This window comes from Vombatus ursinus, unplaced genomic scaffold, assembly GCF_900497805.2.
Source record: "Vombatus ursinus unplaced genomic scaffold, bare-nosed wombat genome assembly UNPS02014821.1, whole genome shotgun sequence".
Classification (NCBI taxonomy): Eukaryota; Metazoa; Chordata; class Mammalia; order Diprotodontia; family Vombatidae; genus Vombatus; species Vombatus ursinus.
In genome coordinates, this window is record NW_020954599.1 from 38598243 (window position 1) to 38611763 (window position 13521).

A 13521-nucleotide genomic window follows, 5' to 3' on the forward strand; every position below is an offset into this window, starting at 1 on the left:
TTATAGTGTCTGGTAACAGTAACCCTGAGGTTTACTACCCATCTTGTAACTAACAGAAATGTTGTTTGCTTTCCTCAGAAGTTCCTGTTATCCAATGCCACAGAGGAATGACCCTGAAACTTATAATATATAAACAGTGATGATTCTTTCCTTTCAAATTTTTATAATCATCATAACTTCAATAAAGTCTATGTTATGATAAGATTTATAGGTATTCTTAAAATACTGAGTGCTGTTTAAGATTTAATAGCTTCAAACTCCACTAAGACTTTTTGAATGCCCTGCATTACTTTTAGCTTCAAACCTTCTGAGACATAGCATTGCCAAGTTTTTGTTGCTGTTTTGTTTTTTTGCTTTCTTTTATTTTGTTTTTACTATTATCAGGCAACTTGCACATGAAGTGCTATCAATTCTACTCATTAACAATCATTCAATCAACAAATATTTATGAAGTATCTATTGTGTGCTAATCACTATACTAGTGATACTAAGATAAAAATGAAAAATTCCTTGCCTTAAAGGAGCTGACATTATATCCAAGGAGACACCATGTACACATGTAAATATAAACATACTTGCAAAGCAATAACCATACTACTACTAACAATAATATCATTAATAAAAATTATTGTGGTTGTATGTGGATTTTATGTTTACCAAACTATTTTCATATATTATTTGGTCTTAACTATACCCTTGTGAGATACACATGATTATTATCCCCATTTCACAGATGAGGAAATTGAGGCTGAGAGAAATTGAGTGATGTAGCCAGGATCACATAACTAACAATGGTCTGAGGCAGGATTTGAACTCATATATTCTTGACTCCAAGTCTAGTGCTCTTTTACATCATAATTCCTATAATTTAGTGGAAGGAAGAATTAGCAGTTGTAGGAGTTAGGAGTGTTATAATATAGAGGATAGATTCTGGCTGAAATTTGAAGGAACTAGAAATTACCAACATTGTTTTGACCTTTTAACTATGGCCAGTCTTTAATTATGTGCATGTCTTCTCCCTATCTTTCTGATTTCAATAATAACTTAATCTTGACCTAGTCCCTTTTAACATGCTTTTTCTAATACTCTAAGAGGTTTAAGTCATTCATCTGATTATTAAAGACCCTCTCACCCAACTTCACAAACCCATAAGCACACATACATGCACACATGTAGCACTTGCACAATCATCCCCAACAGTAGCACATCATTTGGGTGGAAAATAACAACACCAACAACAATGACAACAACATTGATGACAACACTAGCAACAATACACATACACACATGCACACACACACACACACACACACACAAAGAAACCTTTAGGTTAACAATTTTGTGAGATAGTAATTTCTCATCCCCATTGGACAATTCTGTTAGAAGCATATTCCACTATATTTTAGCTCATATATGACTCTTTAAACTTAATAATTAAAACATACAATTTAGCAAAGTTTTTATTACTCCTTTTGGGCCTGGAATGGAACTTTCTGTAAAATCAACATTAATCAGTATATTTAAGTAAAGGAAACATACAAAAATGAAAATAAGTCATCATTAAATATAGAAATTTATTGAGGAGAAAGACATTTTCTATGTTCTTCTTTGTTTTGATTCATTACATTTTCATATTTCTTCTATATCTTACCTCTCCTCAAAATTGATAAAGGCACTATTTTCTAATTGAAGCTTCAATTGTCTTTTATTTCACCACTTATGCAAAAGACACAGTTTTCAATAGTTTATTAGTCTTTTTCATTTCTTGAATTTAAAATCAAATCTTATTGCTTTGTGTTCCTTCATTGTGTAGAGTTTAATTCAATCAATTTTAGCTATAACCTTCATAATTTATATGAGTCAGGTCACCGATTTTCCTGCTTTTCCTTTAAGAATAAGCTCATCTTTACCAGGCTTCCCTCAGAATGCATATTTCTGAGACTGTTGCTTTTCTTTACACCCCAAAAAGCAATTACTGTCTGTCTTTTCAAAGACATGGTGACCAATACAGGATGTGATGCCTTAAGTAAGATCTAAATAGTTTCTTTATAACAATAACACAAGAAACTTTGATTTATATTGTATTCTCATAGCAATTGAACCAGTCTTTTCTGTCTTCCTCCCACATCTCTTTGAACCTTATGGTCTGAGGGCTTTACAACTTCACAACCATAATACTTAAATCTTTCTAACAATAGTATAGTTCAACTGAGTATTCATTTGCTCTTTTTTCAAATTCTCTTAACAAAAGACTTGAGATTCAACATTAATCCTTATTGACCTGCAGTTGTCACCTTGACTCCCAGATAAACAAACAAAGTCTCTATCTTATTCCATTATTTCTCATTCAGAGCAAGATCATGGATCCCAAATGTTATTTATTGAGCTGAATTGGGTTAAACATTAGATTCTGAGCTAAATTCTTCTAACAGAAATCTTTTTATTCCCAACTAAGAGAGGTCCAGTCCAGTCTTTAGATATTTGTGCTTTCTCTCTGTTCATTAATTCAATGCTCCATGAATGTCAGTCAGTTGAATTTATTTCTTTTAAACACTTTGGCATTGTTGGCAATATAAGAACAGAATGACAGACCTAAAAGAAACCTTGTTGCAAAATAAAATGCTTTAAAGGAAATATATTAATTGATATTTTAATAAATTTACCTTTAAAAACTAAGATAAAGTAAAATAACATAATGAGTACAATTATCCTTTATGATAGAACAGATCTGTGGTACCTATTGGCTTAGAATGTGTTGCCAAGTCTATAACTGCCTTCCCCAACCTTGAAAAAGTAAAATAATATCCTGATTCTCCAGCTGATGTTAACATCAATCATTCATGTTCTGCTTCAATATTGAGAGGGATCTATTATCCCATTTCTTCTATTGTGTTTTGATACATCCAACTTTTATTAACAATATCATGCACTAGAAAGGTTAAGCTCAGAGTGTTTGGGTCTTAGAATCAAGAAGACTTCGGTTTGAATTCTCCCTCTGACACTAATTGGATACTGTATAACTATAGCTGAGTTATGTAGATTTTTGAATCTCATTTCTTTATTTGTAAATAATATATTTTGTATGATTTATAAATAAACTATCTAACTCAATCAGTTGTTCTGAGGCTAGGTTGTCAAAGGTTTTTAAAAACCTTGAAGTACTACATAATTTACTTTCAAGACATTCTCTAAGTGGTGACTAAGTCATGGTTTCTTCTTTTCCTGCCAAAAGCTTGGCATTCTCCAGGCTAAGAAAGGAAGCTATGTGAACGTTTTCCTTCAAGCAATAATTTCTCTGTTTTTCTTCTCTCTCCTTTTTAGTAATGGTTATAGTTTCAACTTCCGATGGAGTACTTAGGAGTGCTATGAATAAGCCTTAGTGTTGGGGTATATTGAATAGTGATTCTGGAGCTTGGCATGGAAACTTTGAGTGCAGCAGTATGGAGGGAAGGGGTATCAGCTGAAGTGAGAGTGCACAGGGAGGATGTTTCATGTGAAATCAGTTAGTAGGGCAACATAGTCATATATGAGTGCTGAACTTCTAGGTCAAAGAAATGAAGGTGGGACTTACTTGAGGCGAGAAATAATAAACAGAGAATAAATGTGTGTCTAACGGAGAACTTGAGCAGCTGGAATGAATTTTGGAAGAGCTCTGAAATGGTAAGAGTAGAAAGTATGTAAGAATGAGACCTAGTGCCCACTACTCAATACACAACAGTACAAATATTGAAAGGTCACATTTTGTTAAGTACAGTGAATCTACTTTGTATTTGTCATGTGTCGTATACGTATATACACATATACGTATACATGCACACACATATATGCTCATATACATGTGTGTACACACACACACACACATATATATATATGTATGTATGTATATATGTGTGTATACACACACACACACCTTATCTTCCTGGCTAGAATGTAAGCTCCTTAAGAGCAGGCATTCTCATTAATTTTTAGTTTATTGAATCTGCATCATGGAAATTTAAACTTCTCCTAGTTTCTGTTTCACAAGAAAAATGCCAAGGATAGGAAATGGGTAATTATGTGACATAATAGCTAGATTAACAATGGTGTGGAGCTAGCCCTCCTTCCCTTTATCACCTTACATAAGTACATTGAGAATATGGAAACTCTAAGTGTTTACAGTGAATATCTTGTCTCAAGAAGAGAATTATATATAGGTGTTGCTGGATACTCCCCAAATATTGGTTCTGAAGGAACCAATAACAATATTCCCACCAAAGAGGAATTCAGGGTAATAATGACAACAGTTATATAGGTATTATTGTCTCCACTTTTAACAGATAAGGAAACTGAGGGCCAAGAGGATAAGTGATTTAATGACTTCCTCAAGATCACTTAGTATATCCCTGAGGCAGGATTTCAACTCAAATGTTCTTGAATCTAAATGAAGCATTTTAATCATAATGCTATACTGTCAATTTTGCTGAGGGAAGGAAGCAACTTTTCTGGAAGAGTTCCATTAAGTATAGCAAACAGTTTTACATGTTTTTGGCCAAGCAGATATAGCTTACGTTTGTGGCTGGCACACTGAGAAACCCTCATGGATGGTATGCTTGATGGAGGAGAGACAGCAATTGGAGATTGACCTCTGATCTTATTGAAAGCAAGAGTATATCACCCAAAGTCAACTAGCTAGCAGTGGCCCTTTGCCCATATCCAGACATTATACTCTGAGGACTTAACCTTTTCACATCTATAACTCCTATCCTCATTCCCCGATACACCAGTTCTGAAACTGTAATCAAACAACAAACTTTATCAAGCAAATACATTATGCCAAGCATTGTTCGAGGAACTGGCAGTTTGCTCCAAGAATGAAATAATGCATACTGTTATGCAACTTACATTCTTATGGGAGAGATAACAAGTAAATATATAGAAATATACACACATGTATAAATATAAAATCTTTTAGAAATATAAAGTGAGTTGTATAGATATAAACATAGTTAAATATGAGGGAGCTTGGGAGGGATGTAACCAGCAATTGGGAGGAGTTTGGGAGGGAGGTAACCAACAGTTGGGAGGGAGTTTAAATAGGAGGTAACTAGTGGTTGGAAGGAACACTAAAATTTTCATGTTGCTTTAGCCACATTTTAAAGAAATCAAGGACCTCTAAGACAAAGTTAGAGACATAGTAGATTCTAGATATGTGGGATGGCCAGCACTGGGAAAGGTAAGGAATAGGAAGAAGGTAAATTTGGGTTGATTACAGAATGTGAGAAAAATATTGGATATTAGTGCATATCCAAAAGAATTTAAAGGTATATTGATCCCAGATTGTGAAAGGCTTTAGATAAGCGAAACAATTTTTTTTTCCTAGAGAAAAATATGGAGCCACTTGAATGGATAGAATAGGGTATAGTCAGATCTGCACTTAAGGAAAATTATTTTATCAGCCTTGTGTACAATGGATTGAAGTAGAGAGAGACTTGAGCCAAATAGACCAATTAGGAAATTCTCATAATAACCTATGTGGGAGGTGATGAAAGTCAGACCTAAGATTTTAATGTGTGTTAATGAAAAGAAGGGGACAGATGAAAGAGATGTTTTGGAGGTAGACATGAAGTTTGACAACTAATTGGATGAGTACAGTAAGGAACAGTGGAGAATGGAGGAAAATGCTATGATTATGAATCTGTGAGATGGTTGGATCATAATGTCTTTGAGAGAAACACAAAAATTGTGGAAGAAGGAATGGATTAGGAAAAAAAATTGGACATGTTTACTTGAGAGGTCTGTAGGACATCCACTGTGATATCTCCAATAATCCCTCTTGATTTCTTACAGCACAATAGTCCTCCATCACAATCATATGAAACAATCTGGTCAACCATTTCACAAGTGATGAGTATCCCCCAAACTTCCAATTTCTCACCACTACAAAAAGATTCACTATATACATCTCTATGCACATAGATTTCTCTCTCCCCTTCTTGATCTCCCTAGGGTACAGCCCAAACAGTGGAACTTCTAGGCCAAATGGCCAGGGACAGCTCTGTAGTCCTCTGGACCTAGTTCCAAACCACTCTCTAGAATGGCTGGGCAAGTTCACAACTCTATCCAAAGTCCACCAGTATACCCATCCTCCTCCAATCCCTTCAGCACTTGTCATTTCTGATAGGTGTGAAATGGTACTTCAGAGCTACTCCAATTTGAATTTCTCCAATAAATAGTGATTTAGAGCATTTTTCCCCACATAACCACAGAGGGCCTTTATTTCCTCCTCCAAAAACTGCATGTTCATATCTCCTGACAACTTATGAACTGGGGAATGGCTCTTATTTCTACAAATTTGATTCTGTTCCCTACATAACTGAGAAATGAAGCTTCTATCAGAGAAAATTGCTTTAATTTTTTTTATATCACTTCATTATCGATGATATAAAATCCATTTTCCCTGATTATCTTTTTAAATTAGATCTATTTTTTGTTTTTTCTTTGTCTAAGATCATGGTTGTTAACCCTACCTTTTTTAACTTCATCTGTCAAGATAGTGGATCAGAGGGAGCAACCCAAATTAACTCTCACAACATTGCCCTCCAAGCAACTTTTAAAATAACTTCTCAAATCAAATTTTGGAGAAGCATAGTCAACAAAAGGTCAGAGTGAGATATTCTTCTAGCCTAAGAGAACTTAGCAAGTCAGGAGGAGATTTCTGTGACACTGGGATGAACACTAGACTGGAATGCATAGTGATGGAGGGTGCTTAGAAGTGGCTGGAAAATAAGCATCAACTTTGGGAGTTTGATGCCCAGGAATGGTAAGAAAGTTGGATAACTAGTCAGAAAGAGATGACAGGAAACCCTTTGCTGGCACTTGGTAAAGTTGGTACTAATGAGCAACACAGTTTTTGGTTGCAGTTTCAGGACAGAAAGGAACACTTTGTGTTTAGTTGCAAGGAAGGTGGGGGAGAGGAAGTGGTGGGGGAGAGGAAGTGGTGGAGGATACAAGATGGAGAAGTACAGGCCTGGACCCAGCTGAACTCATCAATATTCCCATCAAAAAAAACTTTAAAATAAGGCCTCAAATTGCATTTTTGGAGTAGCAGAATAAACAAAAGAAGGAGACATTTTTCCATTGTAAGAAATATTATGACATCTACAGGAGAGGTTGGTAACACCAGAGTGGGCACAGACTCAGAATGCAGCAATAGGCCTTGGAAGAAGTCATGATAGCAGCAACAGCATCAACTTCAGGAGCTCTCAGCCCCAGTAATGGGGTGAGTTGAGAGTCAGACAACTGCTCAGAAAGAGATGACAGGAGACCTTTTGGTGGAATTGGCTACACCCGGTGCTGATTGACAATTTTATTGACAATAAGTCGTTCTTCGTTGCAATTCCAGGAACAAGAGAAAAGCTAGTACTTGTGGCTGAGGAGAACAGGGGATCTGGTCGTGGTCCCAGGACCAAAAGGAACACTACTATATGTGAATACAGGGGAGCAGAGGTCATTCATAGGTAAAGATCAGAGTGCAGACTGGGAGAGCAGTGACTACAGCTCTCCCTGCATCACACCCCCTTGGAAGAATTGAAAACTTAGAGAACCTGAGAACTAGCTTTGAAAATAGCAGTCAAAAAAAAAAAAAAACCTGAAGCTTGACAACTCCAGGTAACAAATTCCAACTTTAATATGAAGTTCATAGATAAAATGGACTAGAAAATATAGAAAACAACAACAATAACAATAAAGGGTCAAGGAGAAAATATAGCAAAAGGCCAGAAAGAAACAATTCAATGATTATGGAACAGCCACCAGGAGCACACACGATTCATCAGCTTCTGCATTAAAGGATCAGAAGGTTTTTAATATGATATTCTGGACTAAGATACTGAGTATAATCATTCCAAGGAAAAAAAGGACATCTAATGAAATTGAAGACTTTCAAGCATTCCTGAGGAAAAAACCACAGCTGAATAAAAATTTGGACTTTCAAATTTAAGACTCAAGAGAAGCATATAAAGACAAATAGCAACAAAAAATCATTTTGGGATTAAGTAAGATTAAACTTTTTATGTGCCTGCATGAGAAGATGATACTTGTAGCTCCTTGGAACTTTATCATTATTAAGGCAGTTAGAAGGAATATATATAGAGGGCATGAGTATAAATTAAATGAGATCAGAAGATATCTAAAATAATAACGGGTCAGAAAGAGGCATGCATTGGGAGAGGGGAAAAGGGAGAGATTGAATGGGAGTAAGATAAGAGACAGGGCAGGTGGGCAGAGCCAAGATTGCATAGAGAAGTGAGGACAATGCCTGAGTTCTTCCCAGTTTCCCGCAGAAACTATGTTAAATCAAGCCTCTAAATGTATTCTGGATGGCAGAATCAACAAAACAATGGAGTGAAACAATTTTCCAACTTAAGATCACTAAGAAAGACTTCAAGAAAAGTCTGTCTCACTTGAGTAAGAGGGGAGCACAGCCCAGCAAAGATGGTGTCTGGGCAAGCCAGCAGGAGCCTCCTAGCCATAGTACAGATCAGCAACCAAGTCCCCTCATTCCTCACTCAGCAGGCCATCAGTGAGGACTCTAGCCCCATAGCAGAAGGCAAATTGCAAACCCCAAAACCCTGGCACAATAGGCATGACTAAGTGAGGTCACACCCAGCCCAGTGAGCAAGCTGCAAGCACCTGAGGCCCTTGGCAAGGAAAACCAGTGACTAGGCACCTAGACCCCAGCATGAGAAGCTTAGGTTAGTGCCCTGGTGCTCCAGGACCAGAGCTCAACTTTAAAAGTATGTAACAGTCTAAAAAATGAGTAAGAAACAGAAAAAAATACCCGACCATAGAAAGATACTCTGATGATAGGGAAGATCAAAACAAACTCATAAGATGTCAAAATGCCTACATGTAAAGCCTAAAAGGGGAATATGAATTGATCACAATCTCAAAAAATCCTCTTGGAAGAACTCAAAAAAGATTTTAAAAAATCAAGTAACAGAGGTAGAAGAAAAGTTGTGGGGAAAAATGAGAGTTATGCAGGACAATTATGAAAATAGCTTGGAAAAGGAAGGACAAAAATTGACTGGGGAAAACAACTTCTTAAAACAAAAGAATTGACCAAATAGGGGAAAATCCACTGTAGAAAACAACTCTGTTAAATGTAGAATTGGCCAAATGGAAAAGGAGGTACAAAAGCTAACTGAAGAAAATAATTACTTCAAAATTAAGAGTGTGCAAGTGTCAGTTAATAACTTTATGAGACATCAAGAATCAGTACAATAAAAATCAAAAGAATTTAAAAAATAGAAGAAAATATAAAATACCTCATTGGAAAAACAAATGAACTGGAAAGTAGATAGAGGAAAGATTACTTAAGAATTATTCGACTATTTGAAAGCCATGATAAAAAAAAGAAAGAAAGAAAATAAAAGAAAAGAGAGAGAGAGCTGGACAGCATCTTTCAAGAAATTATTCAGGAAAACTGCCCTGATATCCTAGAACCAGAAGGTAAAATAGTCAAGCAAGTCAAGCAAGAATCCATTGCTTGCCTCCTGAAAAAAAAAAGGTCCCAAAATGAAAATTCCAAAGACTATTGTAGCCAAATTCCCAAATTATCAACTCGAGAGAATTTGAAGCTATCTATAATCATATTAAAAAAATGCTCTTAATCGCTATTGTTTAGAAATATGTAAGTTAAAACAACTCTGAGGTACGACCTCACACCTATCAGATTGGCTAATATGACAGAAAAGGAAAATGATGGGTGTTGCAGATGTGGGGAAATTGGAACACTAATGAATTGTTGGTGGAGTTGTGAACTGATCCAACCATTCTGGAGAGCAATTTGGAACTACACCCAAAGGGCAACAAAGCCATGCAAACCCTTTGATCCATCAATACCATCACTAGGTCTGTATCCCAAAGAGATCATACAAAAGGGAAATGGACCCACATGTGCAAAAATATTTATAGCAACTCTTCTTGTGGTGTCAAAGAACTGGAAATTGAGGGATGCCCATCAATTGGGGAATGGCCAAACAAGTTGTGGTGTATGAATGTAATGGAATACTTTTGTGCTATAAGAAATGATGAGCAGATGGGTTTCAGAAAAAAAAAAAAACCTGGAAAGACTTACAGGAATTGATGCTGAATAAAGTGAGCAGAACCAAGAGAACATTATATATAGCAAGATCAACATTGTGTGATAACTAACTATGATAGACTTAGCTCTTCTAAGCCTGACAGTGATCCAAGACAATTCCAAAAGACTCATGTTGGAAAATGCTAGCCACATCCAGAAAACAAAACAAAACAAAACAAAACTATAGAGTGTGAATGCAGATCAAAGCATACTCTTTTTATTCTTTTTTTCTTTCTCATGACTTTGCCCTTTTGTTCTGATTCTTCTTCCACAACATTATTAATGTGAAAATATGTTTAATTTGACTGTACATGTATAACCTATATCATACTGCCTGTTATCTTGGGGGCAGGAGAGGGGAGGGAGTCTACTGACCAAGACAAATCCAGAAATTATTTGGATATAATTACAAAATTTTTCAAACAATGTCAAATCTAAGATGCTGGAAATATATTAATTGTTCATGGATAGGTTGAGCCAATATAATAAAAATGACAATTTTAGCTAAATCAATTTACTTATTCAGTACCATACCAATCAAATTACAGAAACCTTATTTCATAGAGCTAGAAAAAATAATAACAAAATTCATCTGGCAGAACAAAAGGTCAAGAATATCAAAGGAATTGATAAAAAAGACAAAGTTTTTCTGATAAAGTCTTAATTTTTCAAATATAAGGAGAACTGTGCCAAATCTATAAAAAATGTGGCATAGCAGTGCTAGATCTCAAACTGTAATACAAAGCAATAATCATCACAACCATCTGGTACTGGTTAAGAAATAGAGTGGTAGATCACTGGAACAGATTCTATACTTAATACATAGTAGTGATTGACGATAATCTAGTGCTTTGTAATTGAAGCACAAAAACTGAAGCTTTTTGGCCAATAACTCACTACTTGACAACATTGCTGTGAAAACTGGAAAGCAGTTCAGGAGAAACTAGGTAGTGACTAACATCTCACACTATACCAAGGTAAGGTGATGATTTAGAAATAAAGAGTGATATGATAAACAAATTAGAAAAGTATGGAATATCTTACCTTTCAGATCTATGAATAAGGGAAGAATTTGTGACAAAACCAGAGATAAAGAACATTATGGGAAGTAAAATGACTAATTTTGTTTGCAAACATTGAATTAAAATGTTTAAATTTGTTTGTGCACAAACAAAACCAATATAATCAAGCATAGAAGAAAAGCAGAAAACTCAAAAAAATTAATTCAAGTTTTTCTCATAAAGTCTTAATTTCTCAAATATATGTAGAATTGAGCCAAATCTATAAGAATGTGAGTCATTCCCCAATTGATAAATGATCAAAGGGTATAAACTGGCAGTTTTCAAAAGAAAAAATCAAAGGTAAACATGAAAGAGTAATCATAAAACACTCATTAAAGTTAAACAGTTTACATGCCTATGCAGGAAAATGATACATATAACTCCTAAGAACTTGATCATTACTGGGGCAGTTAGAAGAAGTCTACATAGACAGAAGGAGTGTGAGTCAATCATGTCAAGATGATCTCAAAAAAAAAAAAGTGAAGAGCTGAGAAAGAGGGATGCACTCACTGTCATCATAATTGGTTCAAGAGGGAAGCATATATATAAATATGATGGAAAGGGAATAAGAAATACAGAAAGGGGGAGAATGACAAAAAAAGAGAAAGGATTAAGGGAGGTAATGACTACAACTAAAACAGATTTTTTAGGAAGTATAGGATAAAAAGTGAGAAAGAAGGACAAACAAAAGATAATATGATGGAGCAAAAATACAGTTAGGAGTCACAATTGTGAATATGAATGGAATGCACTCACCCATAAAATGGAAGTAGATAACAAAATGGATTAGAAATCAGAATCTAATAATATGTTGTTTATAAGAGACACACTTGAAACAGAAGAATATATACAGACATAAAATAAAATACTGGAACAGAATCTATTATGCTTCGGTTAAAAAGAAGGCAGTGGGAGCAATTATTATCTTAGATAAAGCAAAAGCGTATTTAAAAGACATAATTAGGGGAGCTACATTTTGCTAATATGTACTATAGGCAAAGAATCAATATAAAAATTTTACAGCAATTTTCTTTGGTAAAGATCTCATTTCTCAATTATATAGTGAACTGAGTCAAATTTATAAAAATAAGGGCTACTCTCTAATTAATAAATATTCAAAGGCTATGAATAGGAAATTTTCAAAAGAAAAAAATCAAAGATATCTATGATCATATCAAAAATGGTATAAATCACTATTAATTAGAGAAAGGAAATTTAAACAACTCTGAGATACCACCTCACACCTATCAGAAATTCTATGTGCTAGAGGGGAGGAGGGAAAATATTAACCTGATGAACTATTGGTGGAGTTGCAAACTACTCCAAACATTCTGCAGAACAATTTGGAACTATGCTTCAAGAGCTAACAAAGGCCTTACCCTTTAACCCAAAAATACCACTACTAGATCTGTATCCCAAAGAGATAAATGAGAAAGGAAAAAGTCATATATGTACAAAAATATTTATAGCATCTCTTCCTAATTGGAGAATGGCTGAACAAGTGTCATATGACTGTGTTGGAATATTATTGTGCTATAGAAATGATGAGGGCATAGTTTCAGGAAAAACAAAAAACAAAAACAAAACAAAACAAAACAAAAACATAGCAAGACCCATATGAACTAAGCACAGTGAAGTGAGAAGAACTGGAAAGTCATTGTGCACAATAACAACAATGTTGTAATGGTCATCACTTATGAAAGAATTGATTGTTCTGATCAATACAATGATCCAAGATAATCCCAAAGAATGCTTAATGAAAAAAATGCTATCCACCTCCAGAGAGAACTGATGAACTCTGAGTGCAAATTAAAAAATAATTTTTTACTTTTCTTCCTTTTTTTTGTAATATGGCTAATATGGAAATATGTTTTGCATGATTTCACATCTATAATGGTTATTATTTTGCTTGCTTTTGCATTGGATGTGGGATAATTAGGAGGTAGTTAGAAAATTTGAAGCTGAATTTAAAAAGGAAAGAATGTTAAAATAAATGAATATAATTATTTATATATGTATATACATACACATATATGTATAATTATATGTGTATATATGTATATAATAATATACATATACACACACACATATATGTGTAAGTATAATTGCTCACTTGTGGGTGGGTAGACACTGTCTCAAACTTCAGTCTTTTTTATGCTGCTGTTTCAGAACTAGTTCTAGGAGTCTGCAAGTTTTCAGTGCCTTCACCATGTGTGATCCAGGAAGATCTGTGGTCACTTCTCTGGTGTTTACCCAGGAAGGGTCCCTGCTTGAACTGTGACCAGCTCCCTGTTCTCCTGTAGTGACAAGTGCTATTGCTTTTCTCGTGACCTACCA

General features: G+C 34.9%; 1 pseudogene; it reads left to right on the forward strand.

Annotated features, from left to right (window-relative positions):
- Positions 1-13521, forward strand: part of LOC114024448 — a 123813-nt pseudogene that overhangs the window by 110050 nt on the left and 242 nt on the right.